Source organism: Macaca fascicularis, chromosome 20 (assembly GCF_037993035.2).
Source record: "Macaca fascicularis isolate 582-1 chromosome 20, T2T-MFA8v1.1".
Classification (NCBI taxonomy): Eukaryota; Metazoa; Chordata; class Mammalia; order Primates; family Cercopithecidae; genus Macaca; species Macaca fascicularis.
Genome location: NC_088394.1, coordinates 74,615,462 through 74,637,464, shown reverse-complemented (window position 1 = coordinate 74,637,464; position 22,003 = coordinate 74,615,462). Strand labels below are relative to the sequence as shown.

Below are 22,003 nucleotides of genomic sequence, written 5' to 3'. Positions count from 1 at the left end.
GGCCTGATACTAGCAATTACTAACTGCTATTCTTGGCAGCCTGCCTCTTGAGACCTCTGAGTAATATTTTATTATGAAAAATTTTCAACATATGCCAAAACATTAAACCTACTTAAATGAACCCACAGTCAGTCAACAATAATTTAATATCAACATTTTCCAATCTTGTATTATTTACTAGTTCGACAGATTTTTTCCATATTATTTGAAAGCAAGTCTTAGTCATCATATCATCTTACTTGTAGATTTTTCGATATCGATCTCTAACATAAACTCAATTAAAAAGATCATACTTTAAAAAATGAAGGCTACTTTCTTAATATTATCTATTACCTACTCCATATTCAAACTTCCCTGTTTGTCTCAGAAAAATGTCTTTGATAGTAGGTTCCTTTAAATCCAAATCAAAATGAGTGTCATACAGTCCATTTGGTACTAAGTGTCTCAAGTCTCTTTTAATCAAAATAACTTTTTGTTGTTGTTGAGATAGAGTCTCACTCTGTTGCTAGGTTGGAGTGCAGTGGCGCATTCTCGGCTCACTGCAACCTCTACCTCCCGGGTTCAAGCGATTCTCCTGTTTCAGCCTCCTAAGTAACTAGGCCTACAGGCACGCACCACTATGCCTGGCTAATTTTTGTATTTTTAGTACAGACAGGGTTTCACCAGGTTGGCCAGGATGGTCTCGATCTCTTGACCTCATGATCCGCCCGCCTCGGCCTCCCAAAGTGCTGGGACTACAGGTGTGAGCCACCACGCCCGGCCGATGCATATAACATTTTGTCTACGGCCATGCCACCATGAATGAGCCTATCCCATATAACATTTTGAAGTCAACTGAACACTGGCTTACTGCTCAGAGCATTTTCTCACTCAAGACATCACAAAGGATATAGGAATGGATATAAGACATCGATAATGGATATCAGATATAGGAGCCCAAGAGCTCAGGCGCCCTATCATTGGGAGGATGTTCAGGCTTCTTTGCCGAGCTAACACAGATTATGGACGATTTAATGTACAAGACGGAAGCTGCAGAAAGAGATGCTCTTTCCTTTTCCAAGAGAGCTTTGTTCTGAATTTGGATTAATTTAGATGGCGCGTGCACTGAGGGAATTTGTAAGATGTGTTTACGGAATAATTGTGATCAATACTCGTGCGTTGACAGTGGAAGAGTGTGTGCAGGAGGCTTTGAGAAGGCTCCCGTGTGCTCACTCTTTAACACTGATCAATACTCATAGTCAAACACTAACATGGGAATTGGAGGGAACATTTATATTCAAACTGTGCTGCGTCCCGTTATGGAAGGTTCTTTCATTTGGTCTGTTTGTCTCAAATACATTTATCAGACGATATTGTATAGGAATGGCACTATAAAAACACATTTTTAAGTGTTAAGGTTTATCATTCCGTCATCTGTTCACACTTTAATCACCACAATCTTTGGGGCTGGTCTTTCAAACGATTATTCTAGAACAGCTGTAGGCTCTAAAACTGATAGTCTTCTTAGTTGATGGATTCGCACACAAAAAAAATGTTAAATATTCAACAAGGCTCTGAGTGGCTGCAGCCATCTAGTCTTCAAATTCCCTCCAAAGCATATACAGTGGCCAGATAGGAGCATCATGTTCCTATTTTTTGAAGAATTATTCAGCCAGGCTGTTGCTGAATAAACCACAGAAATGGTCAATGTCTTCAAAAGGGAAAGTGATTTTTTTTAACATATATATATACACATCCACATCACTTTGAACATTTCAAACAACTTCCATGATGCACAATTAGAGGCTTCCAGATATATCTGCTTCCCTATTATACAAAGGCCAGACTAGCAAGAACAGAGAGGACACACAGAAGGACTCACCTAATTTAGCCAGCTGGTTTTAAAGAAATGCCTTTTAGGTAATGTCTCTTTATAACTTACACCCTCCACTTTCTAAGATGCCTGTTGGGTGTTCATTAGGTCCTGAAATCTGGCCTGTAAGTTATTTGTGGTCAAGATGACAATAAATAAACAAGCACAAAACAAAATGTGAAAAGAAAGGAGAAATAAATACTAAGGTCCCTTAGGCTTTGGCACGGAGGCTCACACCTGTAATCCCAGCACTTTGGGAGGCCCAGGGTGTAGGATCGCTTGAGCTCAGGAGTTTGAGACCAGTCTGGGCCACATAGGGAGAGCCTCTATCTCTACGAAAAATTAAACAATTAGCTGGGCGTGGTGGCATGCATCTGTGGTCCCAGCCACTCAGGAGGCTAAGATGAGAGAATCAGTTGAGCCCAGGAGGTTGAGCCTACAGTGAGCCATGATCATGCCACTGCACGCCATCCTGGGTGACAAAGCAAGACCCTGTCTCAAAAAAGATATATACATATATATATAATTTTTATATATTTATATATTTTTATATATATATATATGAGGTCCGTTAGCTTTAATTGCATCAATTGAAGGGATACATTCTTGCCTCCCACTGGTGTGGCCAATGCTGCATAGCAGATGTGGAAGGCTCTGGAGGGTTAGCGTGCACTGGGAAAAGGAAGGATGGAAGGGCTACAAGCAGCTGCCCCATTTCTTGAAGACTCTACTTCCGGAGACAAATCTCCCTGCAGTTAATTGTGTGTGTAAAGTGATGATGACTCTCAATGCCATTCAGGAAACCAGTCCCCAGCGGCCCCAAGTGCATAGGCCACTGGGTGATTTGAATGGGGAAAGCCTGTTTTCAGGCCTCTGGGCAGTAAACACAAGCAGGTCAGCATAAGGCAGAGGTCCCTGTAGGAGTAAGTCACTGCCAGCAAAAAGAAACACATGAAAGAGCAGAAAATAAACAACCGCTCCTGGCCCAGGCTGGTAAGAAAGCAAACTGTCAGCCGGGGGTGGTGGCTGACACCTGTAATCCCAACACTGTGGGAGGTCAAGCAGGGTGGATCACCTGAGATCAGGGGTTCGAGAGCATCCTGGCCAACATGGTGAAACTCCGTCTCTACTAAAAATACAAAAATTAGCTGGGCGTGGGGTGGCAGGTGCCTATAGTCCCAGCTACTCGGAAGGCTGAGGCAGGAGAATCGCTTGAACCCGGAAGACAGAGGTTGCAGCGAGCCAAGATCAAGCCACTGCACTCCAGCCTGGGCGACAGAGTGAGACTCTGTCTCAAAAAAAAAAAAAAAAAAAAAAAAAAGGAAAGAAAGAAAGGAAAAAAAACCCCAGCAAACTGTTGCTTTGGAACAAGAGGCCCCAACACGAAGTCAATTCCATATGCATCAACAGGCTGGGAATCATAGGGCAGCTGGTTTTATTCCTTAAGAGGTCTGAAATGTGAAGGTGCCCACAGCACACTCTCCTGAGAACCCCTTAGCAGGGCAGTGCAGACAGGCAAATGTTTAGGAAGATGTTCTAATGAAGAGAAGAGGCACACCGTCTTTATCAGATTGAGAGGGGCTATGTCAGAGATTAACAGAATTCCCTGGTAATATCCCTATCTCACCAAGGCTGCTCTGACACGGCCCGATTACTTGCAACAGGCTGGGCCCGCTACCCAGGCCCTCTGAACCGGAATGGCCGAGCATCTGCGGGCTTTCCTTTAGCCAGACAACTCCAACAAGCTTCTCTCTGTGATCACTGCTTAACTTAAATGAGTTAATCTCGTTTTCCAGATGAATTGTTATTTTGTCTCCCGCAGGCAGAGATTACGGGATAAAAGTATTGTGTTAACAGGAGGGCTGGGGGCTTTTCAGAACCACATTCCACCCACACAGAGCCCCTCTCTCCAGTTCTTCCTCCCCATTTCTATTTTTTTCATGGAGTTAGAGAACGGGAAGGGGAGTAGGGAACTTCAAAATGACACGCAGGGCGATAAACCTTTCAGATGAATTATGTCACTTCATAAGGGGTCAGGGGGCCAATTTATCTTCATGTTTCAAAACACGGTTTATGATCCTGACAGAATTTAAAACACTTCTAGGGCAAAATGGACGTACAAGTGACACTGAGTTTTCAACTCTTTCCTCCTCTTCTTTTTATTTTTCTGACTTACTCTTGAAACACATCAGTCAGCAACCAGGTATATACTGAGGGTCCTTTGCATACAAGCCCTTTGCTGGGTGCTATGAAAAATAATTTTTTTATGGCCAGCACCTGGTGTCTTCCCTCAAGGAGCCTTATACCTCTGTCATTGATTTCAACATCATTTTCCTTTTTAATTTTTTAAAGCCATTTTGGAGTGCGGACAATAATAAATGCACTTGGAGGCACAGACACAGAACTCACTGGGTTCTAACCCCAGTGGTCCACCTCGATTCACTGTGAGGTCTTCAGAAAATTACTTAACCTCTCTGACCTCTAGACTTTTTAATCTGGAAAGGGGTAACAATTATACCCACCTTTCAGGGCAGTTATCTTGACAAGCAATAGAGTATGCAAAGCTTTCAGCAGATGGTAAATCCTTGATATAGAGTCATTTCCCAAGGTAGTGACTGAATCATAAGAGGAAAGATACCAAGACGCTGTGATACAGCAAGGCAGAAACAAAAATATGTCACAGGTAGGTGCTATGTCTAGCAAATAAAAACATAGGCTGCTGAGTAAAATTTGAGTTTTACATAAATAACAAATCATTTCTTAGAAGTAGATCCCAAAGAAAATGTTTAGAGTATATGCTCCAAATATTGCATGGGAAACATTTTTTTAAAGTAGGTTATTTACCTGAAATTCACATTTAACCAGGTGTCCTGTTTTTGTTTTAAGATACAGGGTCTTGCTCTGTCACTCTGGCTGGAATGCAATGGTGCAGTCACAGCTCACTGCAGCCTCAAATTCCTGGGCTCAAGTGATCTTCCGGCCTCTGCCTCCCAAGGTGCTGGGATTATAAGTGTGAGCCACTGTAGCAGGCCACGTGTCCTGTATTCTATCTGACAATCCTAGCCATGGGATTTCGGGTCAGAAGACCGAAGCCCAAGTGTTATTTACTATTCCACTAAAAGTAATGGCAAAAACCGCAATTGCTTTTGCACCAACCTAAGAGCATTGTGACTTGGGGACAGATACTTATTTATTTATTTATTTATTTTTGAGACGGAGTCTTGCTCTCTTGCACAGGCTGGAGTGCAGTTCTCCTGCCTCAGTCTCCCAACTAGCTGGGGCTACAGGTGTGCACCAACACACCCGGCTAATGTTTCTATTTTTAGTAGAGATGGTGTTTCACCATGTTGGTCAGGCTACTCTTGAACGCCTGACCTCAAGTGATCCACCTGCCTTGGTCTCCCAAAGCCCTGCGATTACAGGCATGAGCCACCATGCTGGACCTTAAGAAGACTGAATACTGCTGATTCAGAGCATCTGTAGCCTTTATTTCTAACTTGGCTTCCTGATATGGCAAGAGAGGGTTCAGATGCACAGATTTTTCCAAAGCAAACCTTCCAGAATGAGCTGAGAAGGAAGCTACACCAAGTAGCCCAAGAATATGTCCAGAACCTTGGGTGCTTGTGCATAAAAAGGAGCAATGCTCCTGGTGAGGTGACACAGACACGGATGTATGGCCAATGTCTTACACACTGCACACTTCTTTCTCTATATTTAGTGGTTACACAATTGTTGAGAAATGTAGAGATTTCTGCATATACGTTAACTTCTCCTACTACAGCTTTTTAATATATCTGAGGAACTATTTTGTTCCCAAAAGACTGATGGTGTTCTGATGGGAGTAAGGGGTGGTAAAAGAGGGTAGAAAAATAAAAATAAACCCTTTAACACTAAGATTATTTGAGTAATCAGAATCAACACTATAGGAAGGCTTTGTGACAACCTGGATGTCAATTATGCAAGCAATTTGTCCTTGAAGGGGAATACATTCTTTTCTGTTTAAAATATTCAATAGTTTACATGCATCACGGTCTTCTTAGGCCTACGAGGCAACTGATTGATTCACTTCCAAAGGCAGTTTGTGCCAGGCATGACGGCTCAGGCCTGTAATCCCAATTCTTTAGGAGGCCGAGGCGAGAGCATTGCTTGGGCCCAGAAGGTCTAGGCTGTAGGATTGTGTCAATTACACTCCAGACTGGGCAATAAAGTCAGATCTGTCTCAAAAAAGAAAAAAAAAAAAAGATAGTTTGTATCCTGAGTCAGTTGCAAGGGTAGCTGTCAGGGAGAACCATCTAAGGTGGCGACCGCATTAGTACCGTGTGTACCCACAGGTCAAAAGGGAAACTGCAAGGATTGAGAAAGAGCAGCTGAAAGAGCCTTTCCTCTCTTGGATAAGTTTTCAACGTTGCCATAATTGGAAAAAAACTATTTCTTGGGACCAATTACCAAGCCAGAGGGACTGCACTAAGGGTGCTGAGCTCTCTTATTCCCGCCTGCAGCTTCTTTGTAGTTGACGAATGAAAAAAATAGAAAGGGAAATGAAAAGCTTCAAAAAGAGGAGAGGGAGAGCCCCAGGAAAGCGATAGAGAGATGCAGCTCTTGATTACAGAGAGAAAAAAATGTGAGATGGAATCAGGAAGGCTCAGGATGCCCCCGAAGTGGAGATTCCTGCAGAAGGCATCTAATTTAACAGCAGAGAGAGACGATGGCAAGGGTGCTTTAGCCTGGCTCTGGAAAGAAATAAGAAATGTGTTGAAGGATGTGTGTGAGACTGACAGACACAGAGAGACAAAGTTTATACGGGTCAAGTAAGGAAAAAATTGATTGAAAAAGGTACACATAAGCATCAAAACTGTTTTCTTTTTTGATATCCTTATTAAATAGGGAGCTTGATAAGATGGAAATGCCTTAATTAAGAATGATTTTTATAGACATGCTGTGATCACACTTGCCATCAAATATGGGTGAATTTAGTCAAAAAACAAAAAAAAACAAAAAACCTACCATAACTCTGACTGGAGACAAAATATGTGTCATTAGAATGGAAGCTTCTTGAGAATACAAACCTATCTGACTCACCGCTGTATGCACAGCATCTAAACCATGTTCCACACGCAAACATTCTTTAGTGTGTAAATAAATGGATGCTTATATCAAGCAGGTCATATTCCTTACTCAAGATACACTACCACCACCTTGTGGCAAAGTACCAGAATTGTAGGAATAGGAATAGGGTTTTTGTTTTATTCTTGTTTTTTCGTTTTGTTTTCAATGTATGTGTGCACAAAAGCAGTACGTGCTCTGATGGTATATACGGTATTACACAAAGTCACCAAAGGCAAAGAAAAGGAAGTAAAAAGCAAAATATATATATATATATTAAACAGTTTTACATGGGCGATCCTACAGCTACATCAGCTTTTCCCCAGTCCTTTTCTGTTATTTTAAGTATTTACAGCATGAAACCCTCCCAGAATTTTTAAGCTGCACCACTGCAGGCTAAGAGCAGAGCCAGCACTTCTCACATCAGCAAATGTGTGAGGGGAAGGGAGGTTTGATTGACAACTGACAAACTGATGACAGAACAAAGACGGAGGCTCCACTTGGGAACGCAACGCATTTTTACAGCCACTTTCGCCTTGGCTTGTTTTTATATTCTCCCCAAAGAAGTCCCTTTGACTCTCTTATGCTTTGTTTTGTTTTGTTTTTCATATAGACCATGTTGTCAGCTAGGTCTGGAAGCAACAATGAATATAAAGTACTGGGCAGGACAACATTTGATAAATGTAAACAATATGCATAGAGAAAACCTCTCAGATGAAAAATCCACATACATTTTTAGCGGCCGTCAGACTGAATGCAAATGGCTTTGGAAAATATAAGTGGTTGGCTTTTTAATATCAAAGAAAATCACAGCCTTTTCTCTAACACTGAAAATACTGCAGCACTAAAAAGGAATAAGTAACTAAATAAACCAGGCAGCTCATTTTCAGCAGGCAAAAGTCATTGTCATTGCCCTCACCTTAGAAGCAATGTTGCACTTCTAGAAACGTTAAATGGCGGACAGGTTAAGAAAACCAAGACCGTTGCTCTTTTTTAAGGCTTCCTCCTCTTAAAAAGAAAAAAAAAAAAAAAATGCATGTTGTATGTTAGAGGAAGCAGCAGCAATTAAAAACATAGAAGAGTTGGGGTGGACCACAAAGGAAGCCACGTAATGTCAATGCTCTGAAACTGCTCAGCCTCAGTTGTTTTCCAAGTCAACACACTGGCAGTCTTGCCTGAAAGAAAGGAGTCAATAGGGAGAAAATGAATAGAGCATTTCCAGAACTCACCCAGCAGCTTGGAAAACTGTCTGCTTACTATTACACAGTTTTAACATGTCATAATCATTTTCACAGTAAAGATACCCTTCCTGCAGTTTAGACCAAGAATGCATGACTAATTTTAACCACTTGTGCAAATCTCCTAATGGAAATTTCAAACGGGTTTTTATGGATTAGAGTTTCGTAAACTGTATGGAGAGCCGCGACAGATACTAAGTCTCGTGGCTCCTCATGTCAACCCGTCAATGCCTAATGAGTTACTGAAGGTACGTGGGCAATCACACAGTACTTACAGAAACTGTAATTCTTCTTGGCACTACCTGTATTGTGCATTAGACATATAAAAGATGAAACCTAGCATTGTGAAAGTGCAGACGAATGAGAAGGGAAGGGAGGTAGGTCACGTGCTGACATCTTAAGTTTCGCCAGAACATAGTAAAGATGAGGAAATTTTGGAGATACCCTCTATGTGATCCAAGTTTAGATCATCAGATGCTAAGGTAGGTTGCACTGTTTCCATTTTATAGACAGATGTTGAGGCTCAGAGAGATTAGATAGTTGCCACGGGGAACACAGCTGCTGGTGGTTTAAAAAAAAAAAAAAACAAAATCCCAGCCTGCCCCTTTCCACCATGACACGCTGGGTGGAACCGCATCTAGTGAATTGAAACAGATGGCTGGGAGATTTAAGAATCAAGTTCACTTGGAGATGGATAGGGGTGACGGCTGCACAACAGGAATGCCCTTTTATGCCACTGAATTGTGCACTGAGAAATGGTTAAAATGATAAATATAATGGTATAAATCTTTTACCACAATTTTAAAAAATAATAAGTTCCAAAACTCTTTCCCACTGAGATTGAGAAGATCAGTGTCACAGTTCAGAAGAATATTCTGTTATACGCAACTCTGTGCCCACAGCAGTGCCACAAACTCAGAGCATAAAAATCAAAATATTCCCCCCATGAAGTCAAAATCAGTGGGGTAGTTGGAAACACATTTTGAGATGGTCTTCCCATCCCAAGAAATTCATGCATTTGAAATTTCTGAGTTACCAGTCTTTTTTATGGTGATTCTTTATTTCCGCCCCTGCCAAAACAAAACAAACCACCAGCATCTCACTCTGTTGCCCAGGATGAAGTGTACTGGTGAGACCAGGGTTCACCACAGCCTCAAACTCCTGGACTCAAGGGATCCTCCTGCTTCAGCCTCCCTCTGAGTAGCTGGAGCTACAGGCACAAGCCACCATCCCCAGCTAATTTAAAAAAAAAAAAATTGTAGAGACAGGGTCTCTATGTCGCCTACACTGGTCTTGAACTCCTGAGCTCATGCAATCCTCCCACCTCGGCCTCCCAAAATGCTGGAATGACATGCATGAGCCACCACGCCTGGCCTTAACTCCTGTTTTGTTAGAGAATTGCACAGGAAAGATGGGAGAGAAGCTGACTTAAGGGAGAAACAAGGTAGGTGGGCTGCCGGGGTGAATGTGGGTAGTTATGACACACATAGACAAGAGACAGACTTTTGTCAGGAAGGAGCGGAGAAGAGAAGGAACATCATAAAAATTCACGACCACTCCTCCCTCCTCCTGGTTCTTGATTTTCCTCCTGACCAAAAGCAAGGTCCCTTCATCCCTCTCTGCCTAACATCCCATCATTGCAGGAGCCTTCTGTGATCCCAGCAAGCACTGTAGGATTCCATAATTCCTTTTGAAATCAATTCTCTTAGGAAAAGGAGCGGAGAGTTCTCCTATGATGGTCTACAAGAGAAGGTGTGGGTGGTCTGGAAAAGGAGGAGAGCTCCCAAGGCATCTGTTTCCTGAAGCTCCTGTGTGCTCTCCTGCAGTGAGCAAGGCAGGATTTAACAATGGGGGAAAAGGACAGTTGCTCTAGGTATGTGTTTCCCTTGACCCACAGCAGACAGAGCGTCTCCAAATACACATGCAAGAGGTGTGCAGAAAAATCTGATTCCTCTTTGAGCTTTCCATTCTCAATTCATTTTATCTTTCTTACCTTTGGCTTTCTCCCTACCAGTTACATCTTTTTTTTTTTTTTTTGAGACAGAGTCTTGCTCGTTGCCCAGGCTGAAGTGCAGTGGTGCAATCTCAGCTCACTGCAACCTCCGCCTCTCAGGTTCAAGTGATTCTCCTGCCTCAGCCTCCCGAGCGAGCATTTGGGATTACCGATGTGAGCCACCATGCCTCGCTAATTTTTGTATTTTTAATAGAGATGGGGTTTTATCATGTTGGCCAGGCTGCTCTCGAACTCCTGACCTCATGAGATCTACCCACCTCGGCCTCACAAAGTACTGGGATCTACAGGTGTTAGCTACCACACCCAGCCTGGTTACATCATTTCACCAGCTTCTCTGTCTACAAGAAAGCACTATTGGCTATTGCTTCCTTTGCTTTTTATTTTATTTTATTTTATTTTATTTTTGAGATGAAGTCTCACTCTGTCACCCAGGCAGGAGTATAGTGGAGTGATCACGGCTTACTGCCGCCTTGAGCTCCCAGTCTCGAGTGATTCTCCTGCCTCGGTCTCCTGAGTAGCTGACACCACAGGTGCATGCCACTATGTCTTGGAAAAAAAAAAAACTATATATATATACGTGTGTGTATATATATATATGCGTGTGTATATATATAATTATTGCATTATTATATATATATACTATATTATATCTATATAATTTTTTTGGTAGAGATGGGGTCTTCCTGTGTAGCCCAGGTTAGTCTCCAACTTCTTGGCTCAAATGATCCTCCCACCTCGGCCTCCCAGTGTTCTGGGATTACAGGTGTGAGTCGGTTCACCAGGCTTCCTTTGCCTTTTATTACCGGGGCCTTTTCCCTTCTCACTCCGTAGACCGCTTTACACTGAGAGCTGCGCCATCATGGAGAGAAACTCAAGATGTGTCCCCAAATGGCAGCTCAGAAGATTGCGTCTCAGAGCAATGGCCCACTGCTTCATCAGGTCTCAAAGAACACCTGCGGCAGCTTCCCAGCTTTCAGGGCCTGCCTGGCTCCTTTGCGTGCTCCCTTCAGGCTCACGGACTCTTGGTTCCCAAGCTGTCCCTGCAGATAAGAGGGAAAGAAAGAGGGTGGCGGAGGGAGGTGGGTGGAGGGAGAGGGAGGCGTATGTTGAGTATGCTGTGGGGAGGCTGGGGGAAAGAGAAAAGTAGGTAGAGGGAGTAGAGACAGGTAGAGAGAAGAGATAGAGGTAGAGAGAGGTAAGGGAGGAAGGCCTGGGTTCAAATTCCAGCACTGCCACCTATGTGGCCATCGGACTTTCAACCTCCTTACCTGTCAGATGGAGGGGGTGACTTCAGAAGATTAAAAAGAAGGTAACTAGGCCAGGCACAGGGACTCAAGCCTGAAATCCCGGCACTTTGGGAGGCCAAGGCAAGATGATCACTTAAGCTTAGGAGTTTGAGATCAGCCCAGGAAACAGAGCAAGACCCTGTCTTAATACATATATCCCTAGTTCTTTACATGTACATGTAAAGTAGGTAACTAAATAATCACAGCAAATACCCACCGATACTCACTGCATGCCAGGCCCTGTTATAAGTGCTTTATGTATCATTATTTCATTCTCATAGCTACCTGGTAAGATTACTATCACTATCCCACCTTTAAAGAGGAGAAGATTAAGCACAGAGAGGTTGAAAGATGTGCCCAAGGTCACACACCTACATGTGGCAGACCCTGGATTCAAACCTAGGCAGCCTAGCTCCAGGACATCGTACATCCTTCCCCCTACAGCATCCACTGACAACCTTCAATAAACACCAATTTCTTGCCCTCTGCCTTTTGAGATGATTTTCACCATAGACCTTTCGGTTGGTTTTCAATAAACTTCAATCCTCTGGGTGTTGCGCTATTCAGCTTTCTTCCATTAGTTGGAAATCATTCAATAAATATTCACTAAGCACCCCCTCTGTGCCAAGCACCATGCTAGTGATGGCTGTTCCTCCAAACCCTGGTTCTAGAGGCTGTGGCCAACATGACTATGAGGTGGCCACAGGCTCACTGCAGGCTCAGGAATGCCACAAGACATACCATACAGAAGTATAATATGATGGCACAGTGAGGAATGGTCCTATGACAGGAGGTAACAGTTGAATGCTCCTTCCTTGGACCTAGTAGGTTTCTTGCCTGTGAAGGTTGCACTGACTGTAAATTGGAGCACACCTCTGTGCACATGGTTGGTTCATGCTATGGAATCAATATTCCTCTCCCTTCCAAATGCATGTGTTAAACTTGAAATACCCAATAAGATGGTATTTGGAGGTAGGGCCTCTCAGAAGTAGTAAGGTCACAAAGGTGGAGTTCTCATGAATGAAAGACAAACAAGAGAGATGGTCTATCTCTCTCTCTACTAAGTGAGGACATAGCAAGAAGACAGCTGTCCACAAACACAGAAGAGAGCCCTCACCAGAAACCAACCATGCTGGTGCCCTGATCTCTGGCTTCCAGCCTCTAGAACTGGGAGAAAATAAAAAAATATATATTTAAGCCACCCAGACAATGGTATTCTGTTTTAGCAGTATGGACTAAGACAGTCCACACAACCAGTGTGGGTTGAAAAAAATGACCCTAGGACAGTGTCTCTTACTGAAGGTGTAGCCAGCATCAAAAGCCAGGACATTTCTATGTTGTATGGATCCACCCACTGCAGGACCCTCTGCGCCTTGTCTCCCAGCCATCTCCCCTCCCCAAGACCAAGAGTGCCCCGGTTACCTTGTGATTACTAAAAATGTCGTTCCCAAATGTCCCACTCATAGGGACGGGACAATGCCAGTCTCCATGAAAAACCATTGTCTTAGAAGATGCAGCTACAAAGAGAGAGACCTTGATATTAAATGGATATAAATTAACAAGAATGCATAAATTCCATCAGGTTTAAAGGTGATTTAGAGTTGACCAGAAGATTACTACGAGAGCCTGGAAAAAGGCAAACCTCGATTAAGTGAGGTACCATCTGGTAGAGGGTGTAGATGTCAGTGGGCAGAGGAGAGAACAGCTGACTATCCTTTTTAAAACCACAGAAGCAATGGTAATCATTGATTAGCCAAAAAATAATGCTGCTGTGTTAGCATATATTCACATATGTGGTATATCACGAACTTGTTTTTCTTTTGCTTTATTGGTTTTTTGAGACAGGGTCTCACTCTGTCACCCATGCTGGAGTACAGTGGCATGATCTCAGCTCACTGCAGCCTCTGCCTCCTGGGCTCAGGATATCTTCCCTCTTCATCATCTCAAGTAGCTGAGAGTACAGTCACAAGCTACCGCGCCTGGCTAATTTTCTTTTGTGTGTGTGTGTGTATTTTTTGTAGAAACAGGGTTTCAACACATTGCCCAGGCCAGTCTCAAACTCCTGAGCTCAAGCGATCCGCCCACATCAGCCTCCCAAAGTGCTAGGATCACAGGCATGAGCCACCACACCCTGCCACATGAACTTGTAATGTTTAACTGAGTTAGGCCTTCTGAAGCAGAGGTTGGCAAACTATGGATGATGGGCCAAATGTGGCTCATGACTTGTTTTTATAAATAAAGTTTTATTGGAACACAGATGGTGCATTGATTTGTGTACTGCCTATGGCTACTTTCAAACAAACTTAGAGCTGAACAGTTGTGACATACACCATCCGAACTGCAAAGCTAGAAATACTATCTGGCATTTTATTTAAAAAGAAGTTTGTCAAGTCCTGTTCTAGAATAACACATTAGCCTAACAGTTTCTATTTTAAACGTATAGATGGTAATCATTACAGAATGGCGACTTTAAGTTGAAATACTACATTTATAAAAGTGTCAGAACATTAAGAAGACTTAAGGTTTGTTTGTTTTTAGAGACAGGGTCTCACCATGGTGCCCAGCTGGAGTGCAGTAGCTAGTCACAGGTATAGACACAGCTCATATCAGCCTTGATCTCCAGGCCTCAAGCAACCCTCCTGCCTCAGTCTCCTTAGTAGATGCGACTACAGGTGCGTTCCACTGCACCTGGCTTAAGACTTAAGGTTCATCATATGGATATAACAAAATTACATTCTTGGGAAGTCTGTCAGGAAAACTAGCTCAATAAGAAAGCAAAATATTAGTATTAGAAACGTAGCTTAATATTTTTAAGGTCTGTACTTAAATTCAAAAGTGAGATGAAACATTATTCTAGATCTCCTCAAAACGACTGCTAAAATTTGTCTGGCTTGTAAACAGAATAATAAGAACTGCAAGTTGGAATTGAAAGCTTAAAGAGGAGCGAGGATTTAAAATCTGTAATGTGAATGAAATGAATTTTAATTTTCAAAACGTAGCGAAACCTCTGTGCTCACAAAGGCTGGAAGAGATCCTAAACTTCCCATTAACAATCTGTATCACTCATCTCCGTTTGTCTGCATCTCAGGGGGTCAGTGGTAAACCTAACTGAAAGTACTCAAGAACCTCATCTGAGTCTTCACTGTCACCAGTGCCTGAATCCAGACTCCATCTGTGTTGTTTGACCCAGTTCAGAATGTGACTCCCTTTGACAAAGGGCACCATCCTAGGGCAAATAATTTCATAGAAGAGAAACCTCAAAGAAAGATGCCAATGAGAGAGTTAAAAATCTATACATGATGACAACAATATCACTTTATGTCATTTTATGTAGCATTTATAATTTATAAGCCCTTTGAAACACATAGTATATCTTGATCTAGTAAACCAGTATAGCAACTCAGTTGTTAACATGAGTTTTGAAACGAGAAAAACCTGGAGTGATTCTTGCTTATTGGTAGCAAGGCCTTAAGCACATTACTAAACCTCTCAGTTTCCTCAACCCTAAGCCAGGGGTAATTACCCCTCCTTCATGGGGTATTGTCAGGACCGAAACAGATACAGATTCTCCGCAACTTAGGATGGGATTAAACCCTATACTGGGTTGAAAGTACCGTAAGTTGAAAATGCATTTAACGCACCTAACCTACTCAACATTATAGCTTAGCCTAGCCTACCTTAAATGTGTTCAGAACACTTAAATTAGCCTTTCCCTGATCATGAGTGATGTTGAGCATTTTTTCATGTTTGTTGGTCATTTGTGTGTCTTCTTTTGAGAATTGTCTGTTCATGTCCTTAGCCCACTTTTTGATGGGACTGTTCGCTTTTTTTTCTTGCTAATTTGAGTTCCTTGTAGATTCTGGATATTAATCTTTGTATAGATGTAATAGATTGTGTAGATTTTCTCCCACTCTGTGGGTTGTCTGTTTACTCTGCTGACTGTTCCTTTTGCTGTGCAAAAACTGATTCGTTTAATTAAGTCCTACCTATTTATCTTTGTTTCTGTTGCATGTGCGATACCGCCTTACTCCTGCAAGAATGGCCACTATCAAAAAATCAATAAATAATAGATACTGGCGTGAATGCGGTGAAAAGGGAACACTTCTCCACTGCTGGTGGGAATGTAATCTAGTACAACCACTAAGGAAAACAGTGTGGAGAGTCTTTGAAGAACTAAAAGTAGAACTACCATTTGATCCAGCAATCCCACTACTGGGTATCTACCCAGAGGAAAAGAAGTCCTTACACGAAGAAGATACTTGCATATGCATGTTTATAGCAGCACAATTCATAATTGCAAAAATGTGGAACTAGCCCAAATGGCCATCTATCAACAAGTGGATAAAGAAACGGTGGTATAAATACACAATGGAATACTACCCAGCCGTAAAAAGGAATGAATTAATGGCATTTTCAGCAACCTGGATGGGATTGGAGACCATTATTCTAAGTGAAGTAACTCAAGAATCGAAAACCAAGCACTATATGTTCTCACTTATAAGTGGGAGCTAAGCTATGAGGATGTAAAGGCATAAGAATGATACAGTGGACTTTGGGGACTGGGAGGGAAAGAGTGGGAAAAAGGTGAAGGATAAAAGACTACAAACTGGATTCAGTGTTTACTGCTCGGGTGATGGGTGCACCAAAATCTCACAAATCACCAGAAAAGAACTTACTCATGTAACCAAATACTACCTGTTCTCCCGAAAGCAGGTGGAAATTTAAACATAAATAAATAAATAAATAAATAAATAAATAAATAAATAAAAGAATACTTACATTAGCCTACAGTTGGGCAAGGTCATCAGGCAACACTGTGCACAGTAGAATATCGATTCTTTGCGCTTGTGATCACTGGGAGCTGCAGCTTGCTGCTGTGGCCTAGCATTGTGAGAGAGTATCCTACCACATATTATTAGCCCAGGGGGAAAAAAAACCAAAACCCAAAATTTAAACTTCAGTTTCTACTGAATATGTATGGTTTTCCCAGCACTCCAAAGTTGAAAAATTCTAAGTCAAACCATTTTAAGTCAGGGACTGTCTAGAGAGTCTGAAGCCACTTAGGACCCTGCCTGGTACTGAGGTGCAGCATGAATCTCACCTGCTATCACTGTAACCAGTATCAGTTCTAGAAAATCCTGTGATGTCAGAAAGACAGGAAACAGGTACCAGTATCACTCTTTGTTAAGAAAGTTGCCAGGAATAGAGAGTTAAAAAGACTTGCCCAGAGGAATGTAGCCCCTAGGTAGGCAGGGAGACCGTATTTCTGATTCCCACCCCTAGTGGTTTCTCTCCTACGTTCCCTGCCTCTCCTGCTGCATCTCAAACTTGACCGTGTATCAGAATCACCCAGAGAGCTTAACACAAACTGCAGACCACAGGCTCCCTTTTCCTCTCCCTCCCCACCACAAACTGATTCAGTAGGTCTGGGGCAGGGCCCAACATCTGTAGCTCTAACAACTTTCCAGGTGATGTTGATGCTGCCGGTCCAGGGACCCCACTTTCAGAACCCCTGCTCTAACTCAGTGCAGCCCCTTTAAGGAATGACATCCGTCCTTCCACAGCGTACCTGATGCACACCCATGCGACATTAAAATGTCTGGCACCTGGTCAATGCCCAATAGATGTTTGTATTGGTTTTCATTTTTGTCACAGGTTTCCTGCGTCCGGCTCTTGGTTCTCTTGGCTGACAACTTGATCCCCCATTCCTTTGATCCATTCCTGCATTGCCCCTCTGATTTGGAATACACAGTTTTCTTTCCAGCTGTGACCTTGGCTGCTTTCCACAAAGACTCCGACTTGCCAGCATGGCTCTGCTCTCTCTGATCCAGCCCACTGAACTCTCCTTGGCAGACCATAGCCTCACAGGTGGGATCTGCATGTTACTATCTGATGAAGTCAGCTAACCGTCCCCCCACGACCTACCTCTATCATGAAAGACAAGCTTCTCTGCTCCAAAAGAAGGGCATCGATGTGCCCCTGAATCATAGAAAAGAGACACAGCAGATAGGGCAAGAGGAGCAAAACCGCATTCATTGTTTCCTGCTTAGAAAACGAGGAAGGGACATAAGGGAGGATTAAAAAGGAATGGGAGAAAAAATGAGGGGAAGCTGCTTTGCTCCCCAGAACCTAAAATATGTGATTGCCTGTGGATGTAAATACAATAATAATAATAGAATAATGACAAAATGGAACTAATACTAGCAGGGTTTTCATACCTGAACAGTACTTTGACAACAAATGTTCATATTTCATTTGAAATTTATGAAACCTTTGTGCTTGTAATCCCACGAGCAGTAACATGGTAAATGAAAGTAGCAGGCAGTCTAGATTAATAATATTTTGCTTCATATTGGAAGAGCATTTGAAAGAAGCGGCTTGCTTTATCTATTCCCCATGTTTACGATGCTGGTATTGGAACAGACTGGGGCTTCTAAGACTGGCTGGGAAATATTCATAGATGTGTTATTAATTTATGGAAAACTGAAGGACCTACCTCAAGGTTTAAGTAGGCCATTTAGAAAGTGCAGGAAGTAGGTGTAAAGATACATAGCAGAATGCAGTGGAAAAAAAAAAAGAGTAGTAGGGTGATTCAGGGCTTAAATCAAGAGCAGGAAGAGTAACTTCAAAAAGCTGTAATAGTTGATATTCTAATAAAGCGTTCTGATGAGAAAAAGCAATCTGTTCACATATGAATTCTGCCATATGCTTCTGTCTTTTCATGGTCTAGAAGGCCATGTCAGTAATTTCCAGTATTTACATGGGCATGCAGAATGCCTTTGCTGGTTAATGTGAATAAATGGGCTGGATTTACTGTGTTTCTACTGTTCAATACACACACCATGCAGGCTGCTACCAGAGGCAAAGTGGAATTTATAGGTTTGCACTGAATTTCAAATGGATACTGGAGCAAAGCAATGGAAAGCAAGACTGACGTGGTGTCTGATGCTTCTCAGTGGAGGCTGTTTCTGCCTTGACAATGGGAAGGGCATTGTTTCAGGAAAGGGAGGAAAAGTCCAGCTAAGAGTGTGGTCCTTTTAGTTCAGTATTTGCAGAAGCAGTAAAGACCATGGTCTCAGCTTGTGGACAGAATCACCCTTCCCACAGGTCTCTGGGGGAACCCCTTTGACACCACCCCTAACCTCTGACTGTACCATTTTCAAATCCATTTTATTTTATTTTATTTTTATTTATTTTGAGACAGAGTCTCTCTCTGCTGCCCAGGCTGGAGTGCAGTAGCACGATCTCAGCTCATCGCAACCTCTGCCTCCTGGGTTCAAGCGATTCTCCTGCCTCAGCCTACAGAGTAGCTGGGATTATAAGCACACACCACCACGCCTAGGTAATGTTTATATTTTTAGTAGAGACAGGGTGTCACCATGTTGGCCAGGCTGGTCTTGAACATCTGACCTCAAGCGATCCACCTGCATCGACCTCCTAAAGTGCTGGGATAACAGGCGTGAGCCACCACGCCCAGACTTCTAAATCCTTTTTACATCTTGATTTTTTTTTTTTTTTAAATGTTGATGAGTCTGGTCAACTCTGAGAATCTTACAACCACTACTTTAGTGTGAAAAGAGATGGTTTTCACAGCTTAAATAATAATTTACAAGGATGAAGAATGAAATCACATCTTCCCCTAGATCAACAATTCTCAGCCTTGGTGCTGCTCATATTTAGAGCTGCAGAGTTCTCTGTGGTAAAGGCCACCCTGTGCAATGGAGGGCAATGAGTAGCACCCCTGCCCTCCATCCACTTGATGCCAATAGCTATGTCACCACACCACAACCAACAAGGTCTCCAGACATTGCCAGATGTCCCCTGACAAGTGACACTGTCTCCACTGCCCTAGAGGAGGGCCCCACACCTGAAACACTACTCTACGATTATTTGCTTCCATGCACATTTTAAACAAACATAATTATTTCTGTTATGTTTGCATGATCACAGTTAGGGATTATTTGGAAATAAATAGAAGGTGGAAAATTGGGACTAAATAGGCATATAGGGTGGCTGACAGAGCAGGCAGCATATTTTTGCAATGGAACTTAGAAGTAATAAAGGAAACAGAGAGAAAATTAACTGGAACACAGAGGAATTCCTCTGAGATATGCAGAGGGTCCTGTGGATAGCGGTGGGGATGGGAAGCATACTCTTTGTAGGCTGGATCTCCAGAACCATAGTAAAACCCATGAGATAGAGATAAACAATGCCCAGCCACAAGTACAGAAAGGCAGTCAGTATCTGAGTTGAACAAGAGATGGGCAAATAATTGCTTTTTAAATATACGTTGTCTGCAACAAAGCAACATACATTTACAAGCATCTTGCTGAACCTTCCAAGGAGACAGATCTAAAAGGTTGCTGGCAAGCTCTGGATCGCAAATAAAAATGAATAATATGATGTCCATATGGTTGGGCTTTCAAACTCTTTCGTGGACACAACCTCCATAGCATAAGGCATCCCCAGGGACAGAAGGGTGTTTAATGACTCCAGTTTTAGCTTTAAAACACCATGCAAAGGATATCTTCTATTACACAATATTCACGTTTGTTTTTACTATAAACAACATGATCTATTCAGCAAAAACAATTGTCTCTTTAAGAAAATATGCCTTGGTTTCCTATGACTTCAAATGAACTCTGGTATCAGTACCCCAACAGGGAAACCTGGGGCCACTCATACCCCAGTTTAAGAAGCATGAAATTAAGAGGGTCTTCTTGTTTCACAGGGATCATAAACAACATATTTATGGGACTCCACTGGTGACCCTAGTCCTTCAACTCATTGCTTCCATAATTGTTAAGTTTTATAAACATGGGGGTGAGAGATTCAGGCATATGGCCCTTACAGTCAGAGAGGAAGAGCTATAAATCTACAGGTGTTACCCATAAGAGCTCCTCGGACATCTTAGAACCCAAAGGCAGGCACTCTTAATGAACAGATGTCAGCCAGGTGTGAGCCACTTTGAAGTGGGCATTGCTCTTCTGTAATTCCTTGTAAAGGGGAGGGGTTGATGGAAACACATCTCCTTAAAGGCAATGGACACTTAGGTGAGGACTGAAGCTTTGGGAACTGGTAAGGAAGCTATGGTTTTGGTTTCTTTAAGACCTTTCAGAAAATCTTTCAAATATTCAAAAGGAATTGGAAAATGAAAGTTGTTGCTTCTCTTCCCTTTACTATTAGATGGAGAGAAATGGACCATATATTAACAAAACCTTAGGAGTTAGACAGTCCTGGGTTGAAGTACAACCACACTCTCTTCCTAGCACATGGCTTTCTTCACTGTATTAGTCAGTTTTCACACCGCTGATAAAGACATACCTGAGACTGGGAAGAAAAAGAGGTTTAACTGGACTTACAGTTCCACACGGCTGGGGAGGCCTCAGAAACATGGTGGCAGGCAAAAGGCACTTCTTACATGGCGGTGGCAAGAGAAAATAAGGAAGAAGCAAAAGCACAAACTCCTGTTACACCCATCAGATCTCATGAGACTTATTCACTATCATGAGAATAGCATGGCAAAGGCTGGGCCCCATGGTTCAATTGCCTCCCCCTGGGTGCCTCCCACAACATGTGGGAATTGTGGGAGATACAATTCAATTTGAGATTTGGGTAGGGACACAGCCAAGCCATATCACTCACCTATAAACTGGGAGCCAATAGTAACTCTTTCCCACAGGGATACTGAAAGGGTAGAGGGAGACAATGCTTTTCTAATTTTTTCCTTTTGGAGACAGGGTCTTGCCCTGTTGCCCAGACTGGAGTACAGTGGCAGCAACACGGTTCACTGCACCCTCAACCTCCTAGGCTCAAGCAATTTCCCTGCCTCAGACTCCCAACTGGCTGGGACTTCAGTTGCACACCACTACACCCAGAAAATTTTTAAATTTTTTTGTAGAGACGGGATCTCACTTTGTTGCCCAGACTGGTCTCGAACTCCTAGGCTCAAACCATCCTCCCACTTCAGCCTACTTCGGCCTCTCAAAGTGTGGAGATCACTGGTGTGAACCACCATGCCCAGCCAGATGATGTTTTCTAAAGCACCTTGTAGACTGACTTAGGAGTTTTCCTTTCTGTCACCTTTGTCATAAGATAAAACTATGATGAAAATGAAATAATTGTAAACCTTTTGCAAGGTAAGAATTCAACAAAGTCAGACAGATGGAAGTTAGAATCAGAAGTGACCTCCTTCTACCAGGCAGTCTGAAACATGCAATCACAAACAAGGGCAGCACAGCTAAAATTCTAGGCCCTGGGCGTACATCTATTCTCCTATTGCACAAACACCGGGGGAAATACTGTGCTTTTGCTTTTATGAACTTCTAAAGCAATAATGACTTGTATTCAAAGCACTCTTACTTTCAAAAAAAAGTCATTAATACATTTTATGAAGTCAGAACCCATTAGTGAAGATGTATCGAGTATGTCTGCTTAGTGGAGATTATCAAAGGGGGTCTAGAATGGCATTGGACATATAGATTGCGGCCTGGTTTCACAAATGGATAAA

General features: G+C 42.6%; 1 protein-coding gene across 3 annotated transcripts in view; it reads right to left on the bottom strand.

The window, feature by feature from the left end:
- Nucleotides 1-22,003, bottom strand: part of WWOX (WW domain containing oxidoreductase) — a 1,124,793-nt gene that overhangs the window by 498,212 nt on the left and 604,578 nt on the right. The gene's annotated exons all lie outside the window — the stretch shown is intronic.